The 9,277-nt window shown below is 50.8% G+C and overlaps 1 pseudogene across 1 annotated transcript; it reads left to right on the forward strand.

The window, feature by feature from the left end:
* Nucleotides 1-5,387: 5,387 nt before the first annotated feature.
* LOC308439091 (dual specificity protein phosphatase 12-like) lies at nucleotides 5,388-6,318 on the forward strand (annotated as a pseudogene). Its single transcript has 2 exons — nucleotides 5,388-6,062; nucleotides 6,240-6,318. The product of its transcript is annotated as a dual specificity protein phosphatase 12-like (transcript).
* Nucleotides 6,319-9,277: the final 2,959 nt, after the last annotated feature.

A 9,277-nucleotide genomic window follows, 5' to 3' on the forward strand; every position in this document is an offset into this window, starting at 1 on the left:
AGGGGCTGGCGCCTGAAGGGCCAGATGTGGACTCCACCCATCACCTTCAGCTGCGTGTCCAGCCTCTGGGGACTGAGGGCCTGGCATGTGTGGTACAGGGAGGGCCAGATTCCATCTCTCCCTGTCTGTCACCTGCCCCTGGTCCTTCTCAGCAGCAGCTAGGGAGAGCCATGGGGTCTCATCTGCACCTTAAAGCCCCTCCCACTAAAGGGTGGAGTCCATCGTCCCACCCATGAATTTGAATCCCTCCCACTAAAGAGCAGAATCAGTTTCCCTCTCCTTAAATTTTGGCCTGTCCACCCTAGATTCTGGGTCTGTCCATGGATCCATTTGTCTGGGCCAGGCTAAGCTGGCCATTGTGACCTGATTTGGCCAAAGAGACTGTGGGGGAAGCCAAGGTGTTCATGCTGAGCCAAGAGCCTGCAAGACCCTGAAGTTTCTATGGCTTCTCACTCCCACCTGAGAGGAAGCTGGGACTTGGTCTGCTGATGCCATATCCTCAGCAACTGAGGCCAGTCTAGACTAGCTGTCAGCCAGTGAATACTCGATCTGAGAGAAGCCAGTCTAGATGCACAGAGCCACCCAGAAACCCATCACTGGGCAGAGGTGCCTGAGAGTGAAGGGTTAAACCAGGAGGGCCATGATGTAGACTTGCGGTATGTGATGCTTATGGTCTGAGGCCACACAGAGTCCTGGGGTCCTTTGTTTCACAGCAGCGTTATCTGGCTGTTACATTCCACCCACAGCTTATGTAGGACATCTACCCTTGCCTACTTCCCTATTGCCTCTCTTGTCCCTCATCCTCCAAACTCTCCAATCAGGAACATGTCAGGCTCTCAAAACCGTGTCCTGAGTGAGCAGACCTTGGAGCATACACAGCCCCTCACTGTGCTGATACGAGAGAGCAGCCAGGGAAGAAATTATGAAGGAGTAGGAGAAGGAGGATGCAAAGGCGTGCTGCGTGCGATTTCATGGTGGGTGAAGAGAGCAGAGAAAAGCATTTCGGACAGAGGAAACAGCAGGTGCCAAGGCCCTGTGGCAGGAGAGGATTCATGACAACAAAGAGTTTTAAAGTGTTTCTTCTTCTATTTCTGTTCAAGTGGCAAGAAGATACGGATGCCCCTCCCCCCACCTGTCAGGGATATGTAGCCTGAAAAGACCAGAGCTGGAGGGCTGGGGAGGTGGCTCAGTCTGTAAAGTGCTTACCGTGACAGCATGAAGAAGGTTCTTAAGGAACAATGTTTCGGGAAAGGGTCTATAGATGAGGAGGGGCCTGCAGGCAGAAACATCAGACATGCACTTTGAGAAGTCACAGGACATCTAGGACTGGCTTGGGTTCGAATCCCAGAAGCCATGTAAAGAAGCCAGGTGTCGTGGCTGGCTCTGTAATTCCAGCACCAAGGAGACAGAGACAGTCCCTGGGACTCCCTGGAGCTAGTCTAGCCTCATTGGTGGCTGGGTATGATTGTCGGTCACACTTCTAATGCCGCGAAGGCAGGTGGCTCTCTGAGTTTAGGAACAGCCTCGTCTACCCGGGGGAGTGCTGGACAGATGTGACTACCTTGCCTTAAAAAGAAAAATCAGTATGGCAAAAAAAAAAAAAAAAAAAAAAAAAAAAAAAAAAGAAAGAAAAAGAAAAAAGAAAGAAAGAAAGAAAGGGGAACAGTTTCTAGAAAATGTTCTCCATGGTTGACCTCCAACTTCCATAGAAAGTCTCTCAGTGCATGAGACCCCATCACTTACATCTGGGTACAAATCTTCCCCAAAAGGTCAATGGATGCTCATATAGGGATAGGGTAGTAACCACTGAGAATTTTATACTTTTTCCCAGACCACACACACACACACACACACACACACACACACACACACACACGTTCCTGAATAGAAATTTTTTTTTTTTTTTTTTTTTTTTTGCAAAGGATTTGGGTCCTCACACTCTCCTGGTAAGCATTTGATTGTCTAGTGGCTGCCCGAGGCAAGCAAGATCACCTTGATTGATTAGTAATGTCTGCTCTGGCACAGGCACAGCACTTGCATACTGTGTGCTCCATGTTTGCCCTGCTTGTCCTGTCTGCTTTGGTCCTTAAAGATTTTAAGCCTGTACTTAAGCCATCTCTTGAAGGTTGGCTCTAAACCGACTAGCTAGGCAAAGACATTCCTAATGGGACACCTCTTAAGGAACAATGTTTCGGGAAAGGGCCTAGAGATGATGAAGGCCCTGCAGGGAGAAACATCGGGCATGTGCTTGGAGAAGCCACAGAGGATGTCTGGGGCTGATCTGAGGATGTGGCAGATTGTACACCTGCAGGTGAGCTGGGCTCCCACAGCTCGAGTCTGGGTGTGTCTTCATGCATGACAGTAGCTGTGTGTCACAAAGCCTGCAGCCTGATTTTCAGCTGATCCTTCACAGAGCTCTGGCTAAGCCCAAACCATGTTCCATCAATGCTTTTCTTTGAGAGGCTCTAGAACCTGAGATTAGCCCCCGTGCGTTCCCTAGCAAACACTTCCCCAAACCTCCCCAGTGACTCCGGTAAGTGTCACAAGCTGTTCTGTGCAGATGGAGAAATTGAGGTTGATGGAGAGACCCTGACCTGTTCAGCTCACAACCTGGGGGTGGTGCTCAGACTGAAGCCAAACCTTGGGGCATCTGTGAACTTTTCATGCATGGGAGATTAAGGCTCCTGAAGACCCCTAGTGTTGGCTTGGTTGGGTAGGATGGGGTGAAGATCTGGCTGATCTTTTATATTGATTTGTGATTTGTGTCACATGGGCGCACACTTGTGTGTGTGTGTGTGTGTGTGTGTGTGTGTGTGACTATGGGCTCACTGTCCCACAGCATGCATGGAAGAGAAAGGACAACCCTGGTGTCAGTTCCCCATTTTCACAGTTTTTGAGGTGGGTCATTCATTCTCAAAAGCATATGCCAGGCAGGTGGGCCCATGCACACAAGGATTCTCCAGTGTCCTCCCTAGAAATGCCAAGTATTGGCTTTTATGTGGGTTCTAGGAATCTGAACTCTCCAGGTCCCCCATACTACCCACTAAGCTACCTGTCTGGGCCCATGAATCTGTGTGTGTATGGATCTGTGAGAGGTGTATGTATAGTGTTTGTGTGTGGGTTGATGCATGTGGAGGTTAGAAGGCCACCTTAGGGCTCTCTCATTGGCCTGGAACTACATCATCTAGGCCAAGCAGGCTGACCCATGACTTGCAGGGATCAGACCTTTCTCCTCCCACCCTTCCTCCCTAAGTAGGATATTACGCTCATGCCACATGCTCAGCTTCCTTTATGTGGCTTTTGGGGACCTGGATTCAAGTCCTCGCACTTGCCAGGCAAGTGCCCGTGGACTGGGTCATCAGCCTGATTCCTGGTGTCTGTCACTTTGCCGTTGAACAGGTACAGCATACCAAACACACACTAACACTGTGAGCTGGGCGGCACTGAGAGTCTGTGCTCAGCAGTGAACACGAGGTCTGTCCCACTTGAGATGTTCTTGCATCCCTGGGGACAGCCCTGGGATCAGACGCTGGCTCGTTTGGGTCGCTGGCCTGTGGGTTTCCTCTGTGACCACCCACATAGTGCCCTCTCACACCATACAGTTCCACAGCAGGGGCTCAGGAGGCAAAGGAGCCTACTTCCCCAGGAGGGAAACTGAGTCTGGCTGGAATAACAAGTCAGAACTCATGGGCAACTGGGTCCTGCCTCCTGTCGCTCCATGGAAGCCTCCTTCTGCCCCTCCTCTCCCTCTGAGGCTTCGCCCCAGCCCCCACCCCAGGGAGACTCGAGGAGGACAGTGATGGATTCGGGCTGGGCCTCATTTTCTTCCTCCCTCCCCACTTCCCTTGCAGACGGATGACAAGCGAGAACGCCTGTGACCCGAAGAAATTATCTCCCCTTTTCCTTTGCCGCATCATTTTCTGCCCTCGCGTCTGGACAAGCCTGGGTGATTTTTAGCTACAAAAAAAAAAAAAAAAAAAAAAAAAAAAAAAAAAAGAGGGAGAAATTATCATTCAGGGGGAAAAAAATAGAAGTAGGCTCCTGCTCTCTACTAGACAGGCTGTCTCGGGGCGAAAATGAGAATCTCCCATCGTGTGAACTCGGGGAGATGGAGAGGGGGTGTTCACACTTGCAGATGGTGACGAGCACCCTGGGGGGGCAGGCCTGTGCCTACAGCAGGTTCCAGTGGTGAGAGGCACCTGCAGGTTTTTCTGGGGGGCACCACATGTGGGCACACACCTGGCAGGCTTGGGGGAAAGGCAACAGTCCTGACAGCTGTACCCCGGGATGACTGAGTTCTCCGATCCTGCTACACTCCAAAATGTTGCCTAAATCTGGGGCTTTCTAGAATTTTTTCCCCTCTCTCTCTACCCACATCTCCATACTGTGCCATATTTGCAGGCCACCTGCTGCAAGTCAGCAGACAAAACAGTGCTGTCTCGATATATAGCCCAGGCTGGTCTTGAACTCGTGATCCTCCTGCTTCAATCGGGATTGCTTGAATGGCAGGCACACATAACCTCACCTGGTGCAAACAGTGTGGTGGTGTGGTGTTTAAAATGCTGCTGTACACACACACACACACACACACACACACACACAGGTGAGAGTACACACTTACGCACACACCCTCAGAGCCTCCTCAGCTCGGCCACTTGCTGTCTGTCCTTCCACATGCTTGAGAGTGATGCTTGTGACATTTTAGAATTGATGGCTTAACAGAGAGCGTGAGTGGCAGGAAGGGAGATTACCCTGCCGAGAGGTGAACGGAGGAGTACGGAAAGCTTTTGTGAGAGGACAGAGAGAGAGGCAGCCATGGTCCAGGGAGGGGCTCCTGGCTGGGTGAAAAGATGGCAGGTGCCCCTCACACATCAAGACTACTAGCCTGTCTCCGATGCTGTATGAAACACCATGGCCAAAGCGACTTGGGAGGAAAGTGTCTATTTGGCTTACACTTCTACAACACTGTTCATCATCAAAGGAAGTCAGAACAGGAACTCACACAGGGCAGGAACCTGGAGGCAGGAGCTGATGCAGAGGCCATGGAGGGGTGCTGCTTACTGACTTGTTCCCCGTGGCTTGCTCAGCCTGCTTTCTTATAGAACCCAGGAGCACCAGCCCAGGGATGGCTCCACCCACAGTGGGCGAGGCCTTCTCAAATCAATCACTAGTTGAAAAAAATACCTTAAAGCTGTGTCTCATGAAGACATTTTCTCAACTGGGGTTCCTTCCTCTCTGATGACTCTAGCTTCTGTCAAGTGAACACAAAAACAACCAGTAAGTAGTCTCTCTATGTAGCACAGGCTGGCCTGATCCTGCCTCAGTTTCCAAAGAACTAGGATCACAAATGTGTGCTACCTTCTGTTCCTTATAATGACATGCCCGGCATGTTGGAAGTACAGAGCTCCAATCATGGCTGCGAGCGTCAGGCTCCGACTGCCAGCCCCTGCTCGGCAGGGCACTCGGTGGGAGTGCGACCCGGGCCGTTTCGGGGTGGGGCAGCGGCAGTGGCAGAACGGGACCACCTGAGGGAGGCGGGCATCACCATCACCGCCGTGCTCACGGTGGACTCAGAACCGGCTTTCCTGGCTGGGGCTGGGTTCGAAGGTCTCCAGAGCCTCTTCGTGCCCGCGCTGGACAAACCCGAGACCGACCTGCTCAGCCATCTGGATCGGTGCGTGGCCTTCATCGGCCAGGCTCGTTCCAAAGGCCGTGCGGGTGTTGGTGCACTGTCACGAAGGAGTCAGTCGCAGTGTTGCTGTAATGACGGCTTTTATAATGAAGACCGACCAGCTTACCTTTGAAAAGGCCTATGAAAACCTCCAGACCGTCAGGCCAGAGGCTAAGATGAATGAGGGGTTTGAGTGGCAACTGAAACTCTACGAGGCAATGGGATACGAGGTGGATACCGCCAGTGCGGTTTACAAGCAGTACCGTCTGCAGAAGGTCACCGAGAAGTATCCAGAACTTCGGGATTTACCTCAAGAACTCTTTGCTGTTGACCCAGCTACCATTTTACAAGGATTAAAAGATGACATTCTCTACAAATGTAGAAAGTGCAGGTGATCTTTATTTAGACGGTCTAGCATTTTGGATCATAGTGAAGGAAGTGGGCCTTTGTTCACAAAAGAACAGCACCATCTGCACTTATCACAGGGAGCCAGGCTCAGTGTATGTCGTACTTCATTGAACCTGTGCAGTGGATGGAATCTACTCTGTTGGGGGTTCTGGATGGACAGCTTCTTTGCCCAAAATGCAGTGCGAAGTTGGGTTCCTTTAACTGGTATGGTGAACAGTGCTCGTGTGGCCGATGGATAACCCCTGCTTTTCAAATACACAAGAACAGAGTGGATGAAATGAAAGTGTTGCCCGCACTGGGATCACAAACAAACTGTGAACTTAGGACCCAGCTCGAGATGGATCCTGGGAAACTTCTCCATTGTCATCCTTCATAGTGGATGTCAAATCTCGTTTGGAATGTCCGAAGATAATTACTGACTGGAACAGCTGTGGGTTGGAGTGACATATATGCATACAGTACTTTGCTTGGCAATCCAGATGTTTAGTCATGTAAATCGGATTTGATATTAAAATCTTTTATAGCCCAGATACTGTATAACACGTCTTAAAGCTTTTGTGCTGTTTGATCTAGCCCGTACTGTAAGCATGCTTCTACCTCTGAGCTACATCTGGAGCTGACATTTTTAGAAGTCATGCTCTGTGGTATGTTGGCTATATGACACTAAAGCTTCAATGGCTAAGATCGCATGTAAAAACCTGAAACTGTCACTATCCGGGATACTTTGATTTTCAGAAATATAAAGCAAAATTGGTTGTATTTTGAAAAAAAAAAAACAATGACATGCCCACCTCAGCCTTCCCCAAGACCTGGGATTAGATCCCACCAAATGGAGCACCATGATGTTCCAATCTTTCCACCTGAGTTGTATGTACTGGGAAGACAGAAGTGACTTAGGTTCTCTGACCTAAGCATGGCTGTGTGGTATTTAATGAATACATACTATGTTTATGTTCAACTAAAAAAAGAAAAAAGACCCAGAATTTAAATGGCTACAGAAGCTCCCTTGTTGGGAGCAGGAGTTATGTGCTTAGGGTATGGGCAAAAGAAGATACACACACACACACACACACACACACACAAACACTGCACACACTCACACTTGTGCAAGACACATATACATGTGTACACATACACACGCCACACTACAAAATCAAATATGTATTATTGGGGAGGACCCTAGGAACACTGACACAGGAAATGAATGAAGATGCTCTCGGACCTCAACAGCATCCTCCCTGACTCGTTCCCCCATCCTGGAGACATGAGGCTTGCCACAGTTTCCAGATCAGTGGTCAGGTGGGCTCACACTGGGGCTCAATGCTTTCTTTCGATGTGAACCTGGCATTGCTAACTCACGGTGGCCCAGTTTTGTGGAGGGATCTGACTGTGGCTTATACACAGACCTCCCAGCGTGCCTAGCCACAAGGTCTCGGGGCCAGTGGGAAGGCCACCATGGCTCTCCCTGGGTCACTCTGGCAGCTCCCACTCTGACAGGCCTGTCTGAGGGACTGTTTCAGTTGTTAGGTCGTTCCCAGTGAGGCCTGCATGGGGGGCGGACCAACGTTCAGAGTATTTGCTAAGTGCTGCCGCCTCCTGTGTGGGCTCCACTTTCTTCTCATCTTCCTGACATGATGCTCCTCACCCCTTGGGTAGATTTAATCCCCTCATGTCCTGTGGACCTCAGGGACCACTCAACGCTTCTTCAGGCACAGGGTCTGTGGCTCGGCCCCTTCATTCAGGTCCTGGGGTGCCCTGGCTCTCGGGGTACCAGCCCACCCCTGTGCTGAGGACTGAGCGTAACCACCTACTGTTTTTGGTAAGGGGGGATGAGAAAGCACCTGGGCGTGGGGGGTTCTGGCTCCCCACTCCACAAGCCCTCTTTTGTGTCTCATACTCCATTCTATAATATCCCCGATTTGGAGCCATGGCGTGAGTGTGAGGAGACAGAAGCAAAGCATCCTCTAGGAAGGTGCCCTGTGAAACCCCCTCCACATCCTCCTGGGACAAACCCATCGCTTTCCTGAATCTTCCTTCTCAGTGGACCACCTTGGCCCATAAGCCTTGTGTGGTACCCCACTGTGTCCATAGCCAGGACTGCTTTTGCACAGCCTGCTTGGCCTTTGGGAGTCAGGACGGCAACTCAACACCTGGATCCCGGGCAGAGGCCTTTTGTATAAGCACAAACCCCAACTCTGCAGGACTCCCCTGGGAAGCCCATGGAGGGGGCCAGGACAGAACTGGATAGCATCCTCCACTAGGGGACAAGAGGGACCCTCCAGCCCAGTGGAGCCTGCAGAGGAAGGCAAGTCCCCCCTCTCAGGCAACACTGTTATCAAAGAGGGGACTTGAATAAGGAGCCGCCGTCCCCCACCTCCACCCCACGGTTTCCAGGAGACACGGTGTCTGTTGTGGTTCGATGTCATACAAACCCTTTCCCCGTAAGACAGCAGGTCCCACGGGGACGAGGGGCGAGGTGGAATATTTTATCAGCCGTGTACACGTGTAAGAAAAAACGGGCCTGAAAAGCCAAGCCTCATTTTCCTGAAAGGGGTGAAGTGGGGCGGGGCTGGTGGGGACGGGGGGGGGGGGGAGGGGATTGTTTCCACACCAGGTACTGGCTCCCACACCGCAAAGTGACAGCCACTGGGAGGCTGTCTGGGAACAAGTTTAAAAGGCATGTGAGGTCTCTCTCTCTCTCTCTCTCTCTCTCTCTCTCTCTCTCTCTCACACACACACACACACACACACACACACACACGTGTGTGTGTTATATCATAAAATATAGGTAAAAAGGGGAAATAGACATTTTAAAGTTGAGACTGGGTGTGGTTTCCGGAGCTCCAGCACTTGGGAGGACGATGCAGGAGAATTGCCATAAGTTCAAAGCTAGCCTGATTTACATAGGGAATTCTGGGCTAGTCAGGAATATAAAGAGAGACCCGAGCGGGGGAGGGAACAGACAGATTTTAAAAATTAAAAGAGTAGAAGGGAGGGAGAGATGAAGGAGGGGGAAAGAGAGATTTGAAAATCACACATTATTGGAGTTAGACTCTCCTGAGACCGAGGCCATTTTCACGTGTATAGACCATCATTTGCATTACACCATTATTCCTGTTTGTCTGGTTGGGATGGAGCTTGACCATGTAGCCTGGGAGTCTTTGAACTCACAGTCCTCTTGCCTCAGCCTTTCATCTC

The sequence above is a fragment of the Micromys minutus genome (assembly GCF_963924665.1).
Source record: "Micromys minutus genome assembly, chromosome: 29".
Taxonomy (NCBI): domain Eukaryota; kingdom Metazoa; phylum Chordata; class Mammalia; order Rodentia; family Muridae; genus Micromys; species Micromys minutus.